The 21,042-nt window shown below is 40.2% G+C and overlaps 1 protein-coding gene across 3 annotated transcripts in view; it reads right to left on the reverse strand.

Moving 5' to 3' along the window:
• LOC114665083 (zinc transporter ZIP11-like) overlaps nucleotides 1-21,042 on the reverse strand; it is a 1,034,136-nt gene that overhangs the window by 527,862 nt on the left and 485,232 nt on the right. The gene's annotated exons all lie outside the window — the stretch shown is intronic.

Below are 21,042 nucleotides of genomic sequence, written 5' to 3' on the forward strand. Positions count from 1 at the left end.
CCCAGCAGACCCTCACAACACGTTTGGGCCTACCAGGCCTGACCGGCATCCTCCCCCACCATCGAATCCTACTCACCACCAGGTGGTGATCAGTTGACAGCTCCGCCCCTCTCTTCACCCGAGTGTCCAAGACATGTGGCCGCAGGTCCGACGACACGACCACAAAGTCGATCATCGAACTGAGGCCTAGGGTGTCCTGGTGCCAAGTGCACAGATGAACACCCCTATGCTTGAACATGGTGTTCGTTATGGACAATCCATGAGAGCACAGAAGTCCAATAACAAAACACTGCTCGGGTTCAGATTGGGGGGGCCATTCCTCCCAATCATGCCCTTCCAGGTCTCACTGTCATTGCCCACGTGAGCATTGAAGTCTCCCAGCAGAACGAAGGAGTCCCCAGAAGGTATGCCCTCTAGCTCCCCCTCCAGGGACTCCAAAAAGGGTGGGTACTTCAAACTGCTGTTCGGCACATACACGCAAACAACAGTTAGGACCCGTCCCCCCATCTGAAGGCAGAGGGAGGCTACCCTCTCATCCACCGGGGTAAACCCCAATGAACAGGCTCCAAGTCGGGGGGCAATAAGTATGCCCACACCTGCTCGGCGCCTCTCACCAGGGGCAACTCTAGAGTGGTACAGAGTCCAGCCCCTCTCAAGGAGATTGGTTCCAGAGTCCAAGCTGTGCGTCGAGGTGAGTCCGACTATATCTAGCCGGAACCTCTCAACCTCGTGCACTAGCTCAGGCTCCTTCCCCTTCAGAGAGGTGACATTCCACGTCCCAAGAGTTAGCTTCTGTAGCCGAGGATCGGACCCCGCCTTCGGCCACCACCCAACTCACACTGCACCGACCTCCTTGGCCCCTCCCATAGGCGGTGAGCCCATGGGAAGGGGTAGAAGAAACCTATTAAATATAATTTAAGTTACAAATTGTTCTAAAATATGTTAAATAAAAATAAACTGCACTTTATACAAAGAAGGTCAAAACGTGTTTCAGTGACTTCACAGGGAACATATCATGGGGGCAAGTTGCAACAACATCAAAAAAATAACTAGACAAACCATGATCCTTGGGTCAAGAAGAGCAAACCGTCTCATTTATTATACAGTAATCCCTCCTCCATCGCGGGGGTTGCGTTCCAGAGCCACCCGCGAAATAAGAAAATCCGCGAAGTAGAAACCATATGTTTATATGGTTATTTTTATATTGTCATTCTTGGGTCACAGATTTGCGCAGAAACACAGGAGGTTGTAGAGAGACAGGAACGTTATTCAAACACTGCAAACAAACATTTGTCTCTTTTTCAAAAGTTTAAACTGTGCTCCATGACAAGACAGAGATGACAGTTCCGTCTCACAATTAAAAGAATGCAAACATATCTTCCTCTTCAAAGGAGCAAACAAATCAATAGGGCTGTTTGCTTTTAAGTATGCAAAGCACCGCGGCACAAAACTGTTGAAGGCGGCAGCTCACACCCCCTCCGTCAGGAGCAGAGAGAGAGAGAGAGAGAGAGAGAGAGAGAGAGAGAGAGACAGATAAATAAATCAATATGTGCCCTTTGAGCTTTTAAGTATGCGAAGCACCGTGCAGCATACTTAAAAGCTGCACACAGAAGGTAGCAACGTGAAGATAATCTTTCAGCATTTTTAGATGAGCGTCCGTATGCTGCTCACACCCCCTACGTCAGGATCACAGATAGTCAGCGCATGAGAGAGAGAAAGAAAAGTAAGTTGGGGAGCTTCTCAACCATTTGCCAATAGCGTCCCTTGTATGAAATCAACTGGGCAAACCAACTGAGGAAGCATGTACCAGAAATTAAAAGACCCATTGTCCGCAGAAACCCGCGAAGCAGCGAAAAATCCGCGATATATATTTAAATATGCTTACATATAAAATCCGCGATGGAGTGAAGCCGCGAAAGGCGAAGCGCGATATAGCGAGGGATTACTGTATTCAATTTGCCACAGCTTTATTTTTGCTGCCATTTGAATTTTTGGCTGTGCACCCACTGAAGCTAGTAAACAACTCTGGCAGTGACAAAAATAAATTTACACACACTGTACATTGTCTTTCCTGTTTGAAAAACTGCATATATAAAATATTTAATCTTCCACTTGTCAGTACACGACCAAAGACCAGAAACAGCTTTCAATTAATTCAAGCAGTCCAGACCACCATATCTACTCTTTTCATTAAAGCTGTCAGTCACTTTAACATAGAACTGCTCAAAAACCAGAAGTATGATAAAAATGCTTTATTAATACTACTGCGAACTGCCAAATCTTAGCTATGGATTAATTTGTAACAAGCAGCTTTATTAGTCTTTACACCATTGTTTCAGTTTGCTTGGGACTTTTGATAAGGTATTGCCTTGTTATTTCTTTTTTATTTCCACTGTTGTTCTTGTTGAGCCACTTGTGTCACTTGAAAACCAATAAACTTACTTTAAAGGATTTAACAAAAGCCAGTAATATTTGCTAGGCTGCTACAAAATAAACTTCATTCAAATTTGCACCTCAAAATCTAAGAAACAAAAAAAAATAATAATAAGCTAACTTTTAAAGACGATGGGCTCCAACAATCTATGGAACCAGAAGCCACAAAACTACATGTTATACTTTATGTGGCGGGTCATGCCATGCCTAATCTTTCTACAAAGCTACTAGTATTGCAAATCAAGCTCTACATATGTGACATTTTGTGACATTTACAGATTACGTCATGGACAATAATATACCATTGTGTCGATATTTCAAACAGAAAAGCATACGGTATCATACACGGACTTCATCATTACCTTATCTAAACAAGGGTTCAAATGACAGAACGTCAGGTTAATTTGCCTTATGTGAATCAGTTCTGGTAAGTTCACAGAGTTGTTCACTGTATAAAGACTGTAATTGCATGTAATACACTTTGCATACATGCTTACAATCCAGTCACAACTTTTTACGAATAAGACATATGGCTATAACAGTTAATCAATGGCATTAATAATAACTGATAACAAAACCAGTCATCACCTAATTTTATTATTGATTAGCTACATTGCCACATATTACATATGTTACTTCAGTGACCAAGAAAAATTGGTATCACTTTATATTTGTGTCCATAATTATGCTGTACTTACCATGTAATTACCTGTGTAATTACAGAGTAACTAGGCGTTATTACCTTGTACTTACTGTGTAATACAGTGTAATACTATAATTAAGTACTCAATTGTAATTGTTACTCCACAATTTTTATAAGTATGTATGTATATAAATTGTTGAATAACAATTTTAATTGAGTGCTTACCCACAGCATTACATTGGCATAATGCCCTGAAAAAACAGCAAAATGTTAGGTCATAGGCCTTGAAATTATTGAGCCCCAATTCATATTTAATTCTTTAGTGACTTTGACCTCTTTCTACCCCAAAAAACAACACTTGGAGGATACTATATGACAAGAATCTAAACTAGAAAGATGCAATTTATGAAAAGTTTTATATTTTGAATAGTTAGGCTCTGAATTGGTAAACATGTCAACTGATTAAAAAATGTATGCCAAGCTATAAATTTAACCTAAATTAATACATTCTGAAATGCACAGTAGTGCAGTGTTTAGTGCCAGTGCTTCACAACAGGAAGAGCTTGTGTTCAACTCTCAGCCCAGTCACGGTTTGGTACCTGCGCGCTTTATCATCGTCCATTTGGGTTTTCTTAGGAAAGCATTTGTTTCTGTCCAAATTCCTATGATCTTATGTTGATTGGTGACTTTAAACTAAATAAAGTGAGTGTAAATGAATCCTGCAAAGGACTGCAATTTATTTAGGTTCCTGGCTTGTGCCTGATGTGGCCAGTGAAGGCTTTGGTTCTCTTCAACGTTGTAATAGAATTAACAGGTCCTAAAATAAATGAAAATCTTTGGCTTATTTAGTAAAGGATTAATATATAAAACAATGTGCTGTTTACTGAGCCAATGTGATGACAAAAACGGAACATTAATGATACCGATCCATCCATTTCCAAACTCCTAGTACAATTATAGACTTGCAGGCTCCAAAGCCTTTTCCACCAGCAGCAGGTGGAAGGTGCCAGGGAGAAGTCAACTTTGGACAGGGTGTCAGTAAGATATGACATAACTTTTAAAATATAAGAACAAAATAAAACGAATACAAATGCCATATAAAAGAAACGGGGACACTAGTAGTAGTAGTAATACAAATACAGATAATATTCAAAGAGTACTCAAGTCTTATGATCCAGAGAATAACTGTGATATAATCACTGCCCTGCATGGTAACACTAATGAAGTAATACCCCAATAAACATGAAAACTCAAATGCTCTGTGGATTGTTTTTTCTATTCCAGTTTTATTTAAAAAGTAAAACATAGTTATAATGTCAGAAAAGGAATGAAGAATGTATCCGTAGTATTTTTACAACTTCAAGTGTTTGAATTTTACTCTTCTACACACAGAGTACCCCTAAATTTGATATCAGCATTGGGACAGCATGGAAGAAGAGTTCTGACTGATCAAACTGGCATTGAAGGGTGTACAAAGTAAAGAACAAAAAACAGGTCAGAAGAGAGTTAAGAGCATGTGATGTTCTTATTGTCTGTGTGCCACCTCTGTCAGTGCAGACTAAATGCAAACTTATTTTTTGTGAGCACAATGCAAAAAATAAACTACTGGTGGTCAAAGACTGCACAATGCCACGTAATATATGACAAGAAACTGCACATTATTACTTACGGAGGGGATTGGGCCACGTAAACTATTATTATTTTTCCAATTTCTCCATACAATTCATAAATCTGTAGTACTGGAGAATACAAAATTACTTTTTTAAATAAAAGCCTCAAACATTCATTGGGAGAGGAAGGAATAAAAATAATACATAAAAAAGGATCAAAAAGGTCCCTATAAATGTTTTATGCAAAAAGTCATTAATAACCAAAATGTGTTGCCAAGAAATGTCACAGAGGGTGAGATGGTGAACACATCTAATTAGGCTACAATTGTTTACTTCAAGGTGCATTATGACTCCTGAGGGAGACTATTAATCTTAAACATCCAAAACATTTTCCTTATTGAAAAAAGGCTCATCTTTCTGTGAAGAGATCTGTAATAGGACTAGCACATCTGCAAAAGAAATCAAGGTTTTTAACAAATACTTTTAGAACTCTAACACTCACAGAAATCCAGTTTGTCTTAAATGTTTGTATGCTTTGGACAATATGGTAGACTGATTTTCCTATTTATTAATTTACTAGTCATAACCCTAGGTTACAGTTCAATTAGTAATGAGTACAGAAGTACATAATTCACTGAATTAAATTAAGCTAATAAGGAAAGAAGAGAGTTTCTTAGTGCTGTGAGACTGGACACTTTCTGAATTGCTAGATGATATAAATTTACTTCAAAATGGGAAAGCAGCAGCCCTGATGGCTATCCAGTGGAATTTTATTAAAAAAAAAAAAAAAAAGTTAGCTCCACTATTATAACCACTTTTACAGAAGCTAAAGACAACAAAATTCTACCTTAAACTTTTCACCAAGCCTTAATTACCATCTTTACTATGAAAAATGACTTACTACAATGTGCATCATACAGACCAATCTCACTTCTGAATAATGACGTTAAGATATTCTCCAAAGTTACAGCAAGAAGGATTGAGAATGTGCTTCCTACAGTAATATCACAAGACCAAACAGAATTTATTAAAGGCAGACACTTAACTTCTAACCTTCAACATATGTTTAATATAATATATTCACCCATTAAATCTAATACCCCAGAGATCTTATTATCTTTAGATGCAGAAAAAGCATTTGATATAGTTGAATGGGACTACTCATTCACCACGTTGCATAAACTTGGGTTTGGCCCAAACATATGTGCATGGATCAAGCGACTTTATACTAGTCCAGATGTCTCAGTTTGTACTAACAACATTATTTCAGACTACTTCAAACTAGAATGTGGTACTCGACAAGGATTTTATGTATAACCTTTGATCTTTCTAATCACCATTAAACCACTGGCTGTATGTTTTTGAAATGCATCAGAAATAAATGGGATTTTCAGAGACGGCCTTGAACAGAAAATATCACTATATGCAGATTATACGGTACAGTATATATATGACCCACAAAATTCCTTGCCAGCAGTCCTAAAAGTATTAGCAGATTTTCAGGAGATATCTGGACTCAAAATCAATTTGAATAAAAGTGTGCTTTTTCAAGTGAATTCTCTAGCACACAATACTGGACTGGACACCTTCTCATTTATCTTAGCAGATCAGTTTAAATATCTAGGAGTAAACATCACGAGTAAATATAAAGCTCTTTTTCAAAAGATGTTGCTGTCTGGATGGAAAAAATGAAGCAAGACATGAATAGATGGTCTATCCTCCATCTTACATTAGCAGGGAGAATCAACATTGTTAAAATGAATATCCTTCCCAAGCTTCTCTTCCTATTTCAAAGCATCCCTATATACACTAACAAATCATTTTTTAAGGAATTAGATTCAATCAAAACCTCATTTATTTGGAAATCGAAACATCCAAAGGGCAGCTCTACAATGACCTAAAGCAGAAGGAAACACGGCACTACCTACCTTTCAGTTTTACTACTGGGCAGAAAATATACAAGCTATAAAGACATGGACATCAACACAAATCAATGAGTATACACAATCCTGGTCTGCAATAGAAATAAAATCTTGCTGTACTTCTTTATATTTGCTGCTCTGTGTCCCAGTAAATATAAATTATCATCAATATACTAATAATCGAATTGCCCTTCATTCTCTAAGAATATGGAACCAATATAAGAAGCACTTTAAGATAGAGAAGCTTTTATCTGTTGCACCTCTACGTAACAACCACCTTTTTTCACCCTCACAAACATATACAGTATTTAGGGTTTGGAAAATGTCCAGGATTAAAACACTCAGAGACTTGTACATAGATAATGCCTTCGAATCCTATAAACAATTACGCTTCAAATTCAACTTCAAATCAGCACAATTCTTCCACTACTTTCAACCTAGAAACTTTGCTAAACAGAACCTGCCCAATTTTCATCAACTCTAACCCTGTTCTATTCCAGATGAAATACTGATCAGTTTTAAAGACTCAGATAAGATCTCTACAATTTATAAAAATACTAGGGGGTTCCCCCATGCTCGCTTCGCTCGCCAGGTAGTTCGCGTCTCAGCGGTCGCTCCTCTGAAACGGTGATACAATGGGAAACAAATACAGTTTTTTTTTTTTTTTACCTCCTCTTTGCTCGATCAGCTGCTGGCATGCTGCTGCTGTCGTGCCTCGTGATCTGCATCTCGCATGGCACTTCGAACATTTAAAAGCCTGTACAGCAACTGTCCTTTTCTTTGTGTTTTATTTCCGGCCCCGGGAGTGGTTAAATCTTTTGGCACAAAGTCCCATCTCGCAAGATGCGAGTTCTTGATATTTTTTAGTTTATAATTTAAAAGCGGAATACGAATCCCAAGAGCCAGCTTCTGTAGCCGAGGATCGGACCGCCAAGGTCCCCGCCTTCGGCCACTACCCAACTCACACTGCACCCGACCTCCTTGGCCCCTCCCATAGGTGGTGATCTCATGGGAAGGGGGACCCACGTTGCCTCTTCGGGCTGTGCCCAGCCGAGCCCCATGGGTGCAAGCCCGGCCACCAGAAGCTCGCCATCGAGCCCCACCTCCAGGCCTGGCTCCAGAAGGGGGCTCCGGTGACCCGTGTCCGGGCGAGGGAAAACGCTGTCCAAATTTTGTATTCATCATGGAGGTTTTGTTGAACCGCACTTTGTCTCATCCCTCACCTAGGACCAGTTTGCCTTGGGTGGCCCTACCAGGGGCATAAAGCCCCGGACAACAGAGCTCCTAGGATCATTGGGACACGCAAACCCCTCCACCACGATAAGGTGGCGGTACGGGGAGGGGAAAGAAAGTTTTTTTTTCCATCGTTATTTTTCTGGACCCTCTGCGACTCGGGTGTGCCCCTTTGTTCCTCGGTCGCTCTCTATTCTGGGGCCGACTCGGTCTTGGTCGTCAGCGGTCGGTCTCGATCGCGGGGCCAGCTCGGTCTTGGCTGCCGGGGCGCCTGCTTGTTTCGCTGTGCCACAACGGGGGTTCCTCTCTGAATAGGAAGGAGCCTGAGCTAGTGCGCAAGGTCGAGAGATTCCGGCTAGATATAGTCGGGCTCACCTCGACGCACAGCTTGGACTCTGGAACCAATCTCCTTGAGAGGGGCTGGACTCTCTACCACTCTGGAGTTGCCCCCGGTGAGAGGCACCAAGCGGGTGTGGGCATACTTATTGCCCCCCGACTTGGAGCCTATACATTGGGGTTTACCCCGGTGGACGAGAGGGTAGCCTCCCTCCGCCTGCGGGTGGGGGGACGAGTCCTAACTGTTGTTTGTGCGTATGCACCGAACAGCAGTTCAGAGTACCCACCCTTTTTGGAGTCCCTGGAGGGGGTGCTGGAGGGCACACCTTCTGGGGACTCCCTCGTACTGCTGGGAGACTTCAATGCTCACGTGGGCAATGACAGTGAGACCTGGAAGGGCGTGATTGGGAGGAATGGCCCCCCCGATCTGAACCCGAGTGGTGTTTTGTTATTGGACTTCTGTGCTCGTCACGGATTGTCCATAACAAACACCATGTTCAAGCATAGGGGTGTTCATATGTGCACTTGGCACCAGGACACCCTAGGCCTCAGTTCGATGATCGACTTTGTGGTCGTGTTGTCGGACTTGCGGCCACATGTCTTGGACACTCGGGTGAAGACGGGGCGGAGCTGTCAACTGATCACCACCTGGTGGTGAGTTGGCTCTGATGGTGGGGGAGGATGCCGGTCAGGCCTGGTAGGCCCAAACATGTTGTGAGGGTCAGCTGGGAACGTCTGGCAGAGCCCCCTGTCAGAAGTAGCTTCAACTCCCACCTCCGGCAGAACTTCGACCATGTCCCGAGGGAGGTAGGGGACATTGAGTCCGAATGGGCCATGTTCCGTGCCTCTATTGTTGAGGCGGCTGACCGGAGCTGTGGCCGTAAGGTAGTCGGTGCCTGTCGTGGCAGCAATCCCCGAACCTGTTGGTGGACACCAGCGGTGAAGGATGCCGTCAAGCTGAAGAAGGAGTACTACCGGTCCCTTTTGTCCTGTGGGACTCTGAAGGCAGCGGATAGGTACCGGCAGGCCAAGAGGAATGCAGCTTCGGTGGTTGCTGAGGCAAAAACTCGGGCATGGGAAGAGTTTGGGGAGGCCATGGAGAACGACTTTCGGACGGCTTCGAGGAGATTCTGGTCCACCGTCCGGCGTCTCAGGAGGGGGAAGCAGTGCAGTGTCAACACTGTGTATGGTGGGGATGGTGCGCTGCTGACCTCGACTCGGGACGTTGTGGGTCGGTGGGGGGAGTACTTCGAAGACCTCCTCAATCCCACTAACATGCCTTCCAATGAGGAAGCAGAGCCTGGGGACTCGGAGGTGGGCTCCTCCATCTCTGGGACTGAGGTCACCGAGGTGGTCAAAAAACTCCTTGGTGGCAGGGCCCCGGGGGTGGATGAGATACGCCCGGAGTTCCTCAAGGCTCTGGATGTTGTAGGGCTGTCTTGGTTGACACGTCTCTGCAACATCGCATGGACATCAGAGACAGTGCCTCTAGCTTGGCAGACTGGGGTGGTGGTCCCCCTCTTTAAGAAGGGGGACTGGAGGGTGTGTTCCAACTACAGAGGGATCACACTCCTCAGCCTCCCTGGAAAAGTCTATTTGGGGGTTCTGGAGAGGAGGGTCCGTCGGATAGTCGAACCTCGGATTCAGGAGGAACAGTGTGGTTTTCGTCCTGGTCGCGGAACAGTGGACCAGCTCTACACCCCTAGCAGGGTCCTGGAGGGTGCATGGGAGTTCGCCCAACCAGTCTACATGTGTTTTGTGGACTTGGAAAAGGCATTCAACCGTGTCCCTCGGGGAATCCTGTGGGGGGTGCTCCGAGAGTATGGGGTACCGGACCCCCTGATAAGAGCTGTTCGGTCCCTGTACGATCGGTGTCAGAGCTTGGTCCGCATTGCCAGCAGTAAGTCGAACCCGTTTCCAGTGAGAGCTGGACTCCGCCAGGGCTGCCCTTTGTCACCGATTCTGTTCATAACTTTTATGGACAGAATTTCTAGGCGCAGCCAGGGTGTTGAGGGGGTCCGGCTTGGTGGACTCAGGATTGGGTCACTGCTTTTTGCAGATGATGTTGTCCTGTTTGCTTCATCAGGCCATGATCTTCAGCTCTCTCTGGATTGGTTCGCAGCTGAGTGTGAAGTGGCTGGGATGGGAATCAGCACCTCCAAATCTGAGACCATGGTCCTCAGCTGGAAAAGGGTGGAGTGCCCTCTCAGGGTTGGGAGCGAGATCCTGCCCCAAGTGGAGGAGTTCAAGTATCTCGGGGTCTTGTTCACGAGTGAGGGAAGAATGGAGCATGAGATCCGACAGGCAGATCGGTGCGGCGTCAGCAGTGATGCGGGCTCTGCATCGGTCTGTCGTGGTGAAAAAGGAGCTGAGCCATAAGGCAAAGCTCTCAATTTACCAGTCAATCTACATTCCTACCCTCACCTATGGTCATGAGCTATGGGTAGTAACCAAAAGAACGAGATCGCGAATACAAGCAGCTGAAATGAGTTTTCTGTGCAGGGTGTCTGGGCTTTCCCTTAAAGATAGGGTGAGAAGCTCAGTCATCCGGGAGGGGCTCAGAGTAGAGCCGCTGCTCCTCTGCATCGAGAGGAGTCAGATGAGGTGGCTCGGGCATCTGATCAGGATGCCTCCTGGACGCCTCCCTGGTGAGGTGTTCTGGGCACGTCCAACCGGGAGGAGGCCCCAGGGAAGACCCAGGACACGCTGGAGGGACTATGTCTACCGGCTGGCCTGGGAACGCCTTAGGATTCCCCCGGAAGAGCTAGAAGAAGTGGCCGGGGAGAGGGAAGTCTGGGCATCTCTGCTCAAGCTGCTGCCCCCGCGACCCGACCTCGGATAAGCGGAAGAGGATGGATGGATGGATGGAATAAGAATCTGAAAATCTAACATCACATTAAAGTTAGAAGAATTCTGAAAATAATGATACCAAACATATATGCAGGTTTTAAAATAAGCCCGATTTAAAGGGTGCATAAAAACATCACCATTGCACTTTTAGGCTTAGAATTTTATATATAGAGAGAAGATTTAAAGTCAGTTCCTTTCAAATATCTCAGGGTACATTGAGGAAAGACTCTGTCACTTAAAATTTCAGAAAAGGAGTATAAGGCAGCCATGCACAGAATACACTCTAGCTCCACATGTGCAAAGCATTCAATCATTCAACTTAAAGTCTTTTATCAAATACATTTATCCTGTTTAAAATTGTCCAAAATGTTTCCATGGTAAGAATCAACCTGTGAACGTTGCAATCGAGCTCCAGCCTCACTGGGCCACATGATTTGGGGCAAGCACCAAATTAACAACATTTTGGACAAAAATCTTTGTATGTCTATTAGACAGCCTTGGCATCGCAATCATTCTGAACTCATTAACAGTTTTGCTTGGTGGACTCCCAGAAGGGCTTAAAGTGGAAAAGGACAAACAAATCTTAATTGTCTTTATCTTACTACTAGCACTAGATAGATAGATAGATAGATAGATAGATAGATAGATAGATAGATAGATAGATAGATAGATAGATAGATAGATAGATAGATAGATAGATAGATAGATAGATAGATAGATAGATAGATAGATAGATAGATAGATAGATAGATAGATACTTTATTAATCCCAGGGGGAAATTCACATACTCCAGCAGCAAAAAATATTAAATTAAAGAGTAATAAAAAATGCAGGTAAAAAACAGACAATAACTTGAATAATGTTCAACGTTTACCCCCTCTGGTGGAATTGAAGAGTCGCATAGTTTGGGGGAGGAATGATCTTCTCAGTCTGTCAGTGGAGCAGGACAGTGACAGCAGTCTGTCGCTGAAACTGCTCCTTTGTCTGGAGATGACACTGTTTAATGGATTAATTAGACTTAACTTGCTCAACTGGAAGAATCCCACCACACCATTTTTAAGTCAGTGGATAACTGATGTCCTACACTATTTGAAATGGGAAAAAACTCAAATCCTCATTTGGAGGATCTGTTCAAAATGCTTTTAAAACATGGAAGGATCTAATCAATAACATTTTAGAATAAGCTTTCATTTTAGGGAAAAGGAGAATCTTCATTTACTGCTGCTTTTAAGGATTAGTTTTGGTTAATGGCTCTCCTCTCTTTCTCTTGAGGGGATGAATTTTGGTTTGTTAAGTTTGAGTTGATTGCATGAAATGTTATCTGCTTCTAATTAAAACCAATACAAATTTAATATGCATATCGATATACACAGTAACAATAAATGCAAAAAGTCTACTTGAATTAATAAATGAAAAACCAAAGGCAAGCATGCACAAACAAATGCACAAGTACAGGCTTTTAATGTAAAAATGCAGAATTTAATCAAGGTAAAATATCAAGGGAAAAAAACAAAAACATTTTGGATTTGAAATCAGAACATGGTGTGATTTGTTATGGGATGAGGTTTCAAAAATTAGTGGTATATTCTTAATTCTTAAATAAAACCTGATTGAAGGCTAAATGTATACACTAAACCTATGTGGTACATGGATTAATGCCTTATCATCACTGGCACAACTTAGTTCTGGCTGAAGCCTGCACTGCTGCCAGAATGAGCTCATTACATTGTGTGTTTATCATTAGAAAAGGTTGTGGTTCACATGATTTCCAACACAATAACAGCGCTTGCCATCTATAGAAATGTTCAGATGACTCTTCCATCATTGACTGCATTAGTACAGGAAGGTTGTGGAGGACTTAATCTTGAGGTGCAGGAACAACAACCTTGCAGCTCAACATCTGTAAGACAAACGAGCTGGTGGTGGACTTCCAGCATGCCAAGAAACCTCTGAGACCAGTCACCGTGCAGCTGGAGGATGTGAAAGTGGTGCAGAGCTAAAAGTACTTAGGGAGTCACATAAACCGCAAACTGGACTGGTCTGACAACACAGTGGCACTGTACAAGAAATGCCAAAGCAGACTGTACTTGCTAAAGAAGCTGAGAACATTTCATGTATGAAGTAAGACACTGGAAATGTTCTACCAGTCCATAGTAGCCAGTGTATTGTTCTATGCTGCATTCTCCAGAGGAAGCAACTTGAGCTCAGAAGAAGCACAATGCCTGAACAAACTTATTCAGGAAAGCCTGCTCCATCACAGGATGAAAACTGATCACACTGGAAGTTGTTATGGAAGAGGGTGGTGGCAGAATTGGATGCAATCATGAAAAATCCCCTCCTTTCCCTCCAGAAGGTGCTCTCTTGGAGCAGTTCTAGCCACAGGTTCATTCCACTGTGGTGTACTAAGCAGCACCTGTTGGGGTCTTTTCTGCCCACTGCTATCAGGCAATTAAATTCTTCCTCCCTATGTTCTCATTAAGTTAATTTTAAAATATCGGCACAACATACATTTATGTATTTATCAATTGATTGATTGCATGCATCTAAATTTCTCTATGGGATTAATAACATTTACCTTGTCTAATCTATGAGACCTCTCTTGAGAAGTGCAATAACCAAAATTTGTGTGCCATTTGTTTTAGGCAAGGTTGCCTTGAAACCATACAGATCATCTGAATCCAATTAGCTTTCAGAGAAGCAATTTGCCTAGGTTCAAGTACTTTCTCTAGCCTGGACTGCAAATATTTAAACAAAGAATTTAGTATTGATATGATGAAGTACAGCTGTTTGAATGTTATTAGTTTAGTCAGATTGCATTTGTTTATTACTGTGACTTAACTGAAAAAAAGACTATATTTTCATGAGTAATTAATGCAAAAATTCAGATTATTCCAAAGGGATCATAAAGTTTTTTTTGCAACTATACATTAGCCGCATTGTTAAATAACAAAATAAATACTTCAATTATTTTTCTGTTACAGAGGAGGTATATTTAAATTTAAAACCGTTTCCATATAAAATACATGTACTCAAAAACACCCAGTAGCACTCTTTACAAATATAATCTTTCAGTTCCACTAATAAAACAGTAGATGAAGAAAAATTAACTAACACAGAAAGTCAATCTAATACAGAAGCAAATTTTAGAGAAAACATATGGATGGAAGCTGAGACTCCAAGGTTATTTAAATCTTAAAGAAGCAATTTTATGTTATTATTGGCTTAAAGAAAAAATTGCTGGTATACAGTATGTGGTCAGGTAAGACTTTCTTGACACAAACTTCGAGCTAAAACACGCAATTACACGCTGTTGTAAAAAGAGATTAAATGCTCTAAAATAAAAGACTGAAAAAGTGTAGCTGCTATTGACAAACCATGAAGGGAATCGTGTCAATATTAACAAACCAACTGAAAAAGTTGATAGTTGTTGGAATTGATTAACAACACTGAATAGTATGAGATCATTAAATATCATTTACAGATGAAGTCTTTTAATCTGGAAAATTTGTCAAACCCTCTGCCACCACATTACATAGTCTAACAGATGACACTATTCATGTACTCAGGAACAGAATGGCTAGGACAAGCAAGTTTGAACACCCTTAGCTATTGTCTTCATCCAGAATGAGGAGCACACAAGGCTGCTCTATTTTTGTCTATTATGCACACATACAATACCCTGCTTAATGTATTAAAATATAGTGTGATCAATTGCATTTTAATAAAAGAAGAAAAAGCATGACAATGTTTAATTTAATACATTTGGAAAAGGTTGTACAAAGATCAATTAATTTGTAATTTGCTCATTTTGATAATATTACAGTTTGCTCTGTCTTCTTGTGCAACATAAGTCTGGTACATGTGGGAGCCACTATAAGGTGTCACAAGAACCCTAGATACCTCAGAGATATTTCTACTTTTCATTCAGAAGTGGGTGGGAATTAAGTCAGCTTGGTCTTATTCAGAAAAGGCCAACAAAAACACTAAAATCGGTATGGCTCAGAAAGAAACACCCCATACTGGTAATGCGTCTGCAAAAAAGCATAGCCACAGAAGACATAAATATTGCTTTTTCAGAATGCCTATAATAGAATATCATTTTGGCATATCTTTTAAGCATATTTTATTATCAATTTTATTGAAATACAAAGCAAAAACTTTAAATGGGAAGATAAGCCATTCAAGTTCAACAAGATAAAACCCCATCCCACAACCCGTGCCAACCCTGCTACATCAAAATAGACAGCGTCAACAATTGAATAAAGGAGCCCATAAGGATCAGCAAGTGAGGGAACAGCACAGCATCTGCCACATTATGGAGAAGAAGAGCTAAAGGTTAGGGTAGCAACCAGAACCTGAGTGCATTCAAGCTTGTACCAGCTGTATTTTATCCATCCTTTAATCAATATAAGAACCAGATGCACCATTGATCCTCGCTACAGACAACACGAAAAAGATCAGATTAAGAAAGGAAGACTTCCAGTCGGAAAAAAATTTATCAGAAAATTTCCTGTGAGAGGCAAGGCCAATTTTAGCAGCAACTGTCAATTAGCCTGTGCTGGATAAAAAATAAATGAAGTGTGGACAAGTGTAGAAGTAGGTAAAAGTGTGGGAAGCAAGGGGATGCGAATAGAGAGTATGGAAGTAAGAAAATCAGACACCCCAGACCAAAAGCTACACACAGAAGGGCAATCCCAAAACAAATGCATAAATTCACCTGATGTGTTCAGGGACCAAAAGCCGCAGTTTGGGTTAGATGAGAATCCCCAAATATATTGTCTTTGGGATTAAATTAAGTTTGTTGAATATTAGGATTCCCTGAAACCAATGAGGTATTTTTAAGAATTACATTCCATGAAATTGAAAGAGTGGGAGAAAAGTCTGTGACTTAATTGATAATGGACAATATGATGCTTTACAATGCATTGCATACAATGTAGACACTGGCTTGAGACCAGGGGACAGAATAACTAAGAAGTTATACAAAGGATAAGAAGCATGGACAGAACTGGAATCCTACAAGACTTAAAGTCAGAAACAAGATAGAAACAAACATGACCATGAAGTCAGAGACTCTCTCACCTTACTAAAATTTAATTTAACCGTTGATCATGTTTTTATTACATTGCTCCACTACACTACACAAACTTGAATGAAAATTTTAAACATTTTAAATTTCTTTTTCTTAACAGTTATTTTCTTATATGAGCTCATGTTTTTTTTTATACTGAATCCTTGAAGTGTTTATTAAGTGTTTCAGTTAAATTAAAATATATTAAACTAACTTACATAAATGGTATAGTAAAATACTTCACAGAATTACATAAAAAAATAGATAATTTAAAATTTTTACTAAACATACTTGATAAATAAAAATTCAACCTGAATGAAACACTGATGATACGAAGGCTATACATGATTAGATGGCACCCAGTCAGAAAAACTAGTGACCACTGTAAATATGTGATACTAAAAACAATTATTAGTAAGTTTTTTCATCGGTTCACTAATAAATAACATACATACATGCCAGATTATACTTGATAAAAAAAAAGTTTTTATTACATATGAAGCATTATAATAGAGACATCAGTTCACAGCCAGGTTTAAATTAAAGTTTAGTGGACATGACACCACAAAGTAAATTGAAGATTTGGGGGTGCAGTGTGGAAGCCACAATACTATTTTGGGAGTCCCAAAATGCCTAATATGTACTCTTATATTAGACTAAAATGGACGTTCTTCACATTTGGCAACATACCAATTTTATTAGGAAAGCATTAACACTAAAATATATCAACTCAGATTATACCAGGGACTAAGGATGAGTCATTTAAAAAGTTTAGAAAAGATAGATGTTGAAGGCCAGTCTATAAAACAGCTGTCTTCTGTTATGATCTGAAGGGTATTTTAATTCTTGCAGGATTTCATTGGCTTTTAAAAATAACCTACACATTGTTTTAGGGGTCTGAGAAGCAAATGAACACAATGATAACATTTGATATTTTTATTTAAACAGTTCACAACTATACATATGATTTTGCACTGATGCCATTTTCTTTTGGAAATGGGCACCAGTATTTTGTGCATTTAGTTTGACCTGGCTGTAATGTTAACTGTAAGTGTCCAACATGTGATATCACTGGGTCAAAGGTATAAAGGTCAGCATTTGGCACTTTCTCGCTTGTCCAAGTGTATACATACAACCTTGAATTCTAGCTCTATTGTCTTTGTTTTCTGGTTTCACACTCCTTTCTGCCCTTTGACTATGATCTTTGACTAGTGTTTAGGTCCAGTTCATGAGTTAATTCTTGTTTTTAATCTTTATTTTGAATGTTAAATACAATTTTTATTTCATATTTTGGACTCACTCTTCCAGTTCTGACCTTCACTAGTTTATTTACCACAACCTATCTCTTTATTCCATTTCTCTTACTAAATTGCTGCTGCCCAGTTTAAGTCAGTACATCTTCATGAAAGTTACGAGGGACATTCAAAAAGTTTCTCCACATTTGTATTTTCATTGGAAACGGTGAAGGTGGGAGGAGTAGTAATTGGGCATTAAAAAGTTGGTATGATGCTGGTAAAACTGCTTCGCAAAGTAAGTTGACTATGTAGAACAGTGATGTAATTTGTTTTTGAAATTTAAATTTAATTTAAAATAGTTTAAAAAACAAAGAATCCAGAAAAATTTTAAACATCCCTCATACACACTTGAAAATCTTTTCTATGGCAAAGGAGATTTATGAGGTTGCCTAGAGAACTCTTTTTATTTGGAACACACTAATGAATTATTGGCTCATAGTATATGTGATCTTAAAAAACACAACCACATTGACAGCAAAATGCAGAAATGAAGTGGCATTAAGAGACTTTCAGTAGTATAAGGGATGAATATACCTAAAAGTCACTCTAAACCCAAGGGTGAAAGAAGCACTAGGGTTGACTCTGAATGTCAAGACATGCTGTCAGGGTCTGCTTACATATTTCAAGATTTCGTGTATGACAGGGATGACTTGCAGTCTGTTTGCATTTCTTTTCGCACAGCAAATAGATTATTTACACACATTCACAACATAAAATTACATAATTTGTTATCTATAGATGATTGAAATAAAGCATCTACTGCTTCCAAATAACAGAGGTTATTGTGAGAAGTAATGAGTCCCGGAGGTGATTAGACAGGGTCTCAATAACGTAGTCAATCCAGCAAGTGCGACAAAAATACAATTCCAGAGGGCCACCATTGAGAGTGCTCCAACTGACTGCATCACTGTATGTTTTGCGAACTGCAATGTCTCTGACTGTATTTTTATTTCAATTTTATTTAAATATAAATGTTATCACCTAAATAAAGATTAAATAAAATCAGAAGAGGCATCAAAAAGTTTGTGACATCTTTTATTGAGAATTTTACATACATTACATTTTTATAGGATTCCACAAACCCTAAACTATTTTAATCTCTACCATCTGGCACAAGAAATGTCAAAATCAAAGCCCAAACCAGTGTACGACAAAGTGGGCATTGCCCATTCTACAAGACTTTTTGTGGCACACAAGGACTGTTAAGAAAACAGATGGTTGTAGGTATCTAGCTGTGCATTCCCCCTCTTGCATTCCAAACTAAGAGACTGAACTCCATCTTCCTAAAAGTGCTCTACTGGTAATAAAGAATGAATACTGGGGTTGTTCAGTGCAGTCACAGAAAATAATATTTCCAACAAAGATTTCAATTTAGTCTGCACAGGCCTCTGTGCAAAATAAACCTTGTTTCCATGAGACAACACAGATGATAACCATTTCTAGGTTGTATCAGATTACAACTAAAAATAGAAGTCGACACCATATGCCATTCCATCCATCCATCCATCCATCCATTCTCTTCCGCTTATCCGAGGTCGGGTCGCGGGGGTAGCAGCTTGAGCAGAGATGCCCAGACTTCCCTCTCCCTGGCCACATCTTCTATATGCCACCTTGCTGAATAATTAAAAAGCAGCCTATCTTGTCAAGTAAAATCAATTACTTCTCAAATCTGAAAAATATATCATTTAGGTGGCTATGGTCTCATATCACTGTACTCAAAGGCAATTTACTATACCCAAAGTCCACAGGGGCCTACTCTAACTCAAATCTGCAAAAAGATTAACAGATATTGATGACTTACATAGGGTGAATACGGTTATCGAGGATGGGCACCTAAGTGACAAACTGGTCAGCCAAAATGTCATTATTCAGCTGTGAGTATAAGGATACGAGGGTGTCCATTGGTCCACAGTGTTTTGGTCTGAACTAAACAAAATATGCATGGATGTCGTGAATAGGTAAGAAAATTAAAACAGCTGTCGGCTGAGTAGGTTTACCCTGTAAAAGATGACATTTTCAAGCTAAACCTAGAAATAAATCATGCATGAAGGAATGTTCAAATTTTGGAAGAACAAATCATTTACTGCTCACTAAGAACAGTACTCTTTGCAGGTTAAAGTAGTTAACTGGCCATAGTTCAGTAATTAATTAATGGACATATATTGTTTGGTTTCATTTATGTTAAATAGTAAATAAAATCTTTATTTTTTTGTATGTTTTACTGAATCAGTATCCTTATATGTAGCAATTCATTATTTGTATACTACTACTAATTAGTATAATCTATACTTGCATTTTACCTGAGAAACTGCCACAGCACTCTGCTCCTGCACTCAGTGAATGGCGCTATACAAAAACAAATTATTTTGTAAAGTATTGTTTAATCCAATTTTAGATTCATGCAGGTATAAATCTTGTACCAGCAGAACAGTGAGCAAGGCAGGAACCAATCTGGCATAAAACACCACAGACAGCTCTGTTTTGCTTTCCTGAGTTACTAGTCTGTAGTCGCGTAATAATAATAATAATAGCCAAATTAACTTCTAAAAAGTATGACAAATTCAGTTTATTTTATGGGACCTATTACACTGCTTTATGACTTGGATTAATCAAATCTGATTTAAATCCAAATGCTCTAATTTTCCCCATATATCTGGGGTGTATATGTACAGTTACTACATATGCCTATATTTCATTACAGACTACAATACATATTTCTCAGTTTAATAAACGTAAAGATGAAAAAGCTTTTTTTCCCATAAACTAAAATTCAAATCCATATTAAGAACAACTTCATATTCTGTTTTCTTTAACATAAGAGTTTTGTTTTTTGCACATAAATCCATTGTGATAATGCTGTCAGGTTTAGTGACAAGTTCCTTATACCATTACATCACTGAGCTTGTTGTAAAAAGGAAACAAAGTTTACATAAACCTGAACCACAACATATCAACATGTACGTCACTGCTGGTGAAAACAAATAACAACACATTAAACCCACTTCAAAGACGTATATTGCTTTTGTTAGTTACTGTTTTCACAGTATATTGTCATAATAATAATGATCGTACTATTATGATTATTTTTTAAAGCTTGTAATGCATGTTAGATACAGTTGTAGAACAAGAATGGGTGTCCTGAACAGGAGTGAGGATGGTTTCTTACCTGTACAGGAGACCAGTCACACAACAAATGAAGTGGCCAGTGGGACAGGAAAATAACTTTGCGTTTGGCCAGCATGATATAATGAACAGAATGAGTAAAGGTGAGGATTTGGAGTGGTTCCATTCCTCATATGCCAGATGGTAGTGGTCCTCATATGGGAACCCAGTCAGGACACCCACATGGGGTGCTCAGGAGATGGAGCCCAGAAGTGCAGACCCATCAGGGTCATTGGGATTGAGAGAGGGTACTGTCAGGGAGGACCCCCCTACTTACTCCACGGCCCAGAAGTGCTTCTAGGAAGCCACCGCATGACACCAGAAGTATTCCCGGGTCTAGCTTAAAAAGGAGCTCACTGCCACACATGAACAAGTCAGAGTCAGGAGGCAGCAAGCAACATTCAGCGGAGGAGAGAATGAGGAAAAATTATTGGTTTATTGTTCATTTATTGCATAAAAGTGGAACATTGCTGGAAAGAGGTCTGTA

Source organism: Erpetoichthys calabaricus, chromosome 14 (assembly GCF_900747795.2).
Source record: "Erpetoichthys calabaricus chromosome 14, fErpCal1.3, whole genome shotgun sequence".
NCBI classification, from domain to species: Eukaryota; Metazoa; Chordata; class Cladistia; order Polypteriformes; family Polypteridae; genus Erpetoichthys; species Erpetoichthys calabaricus.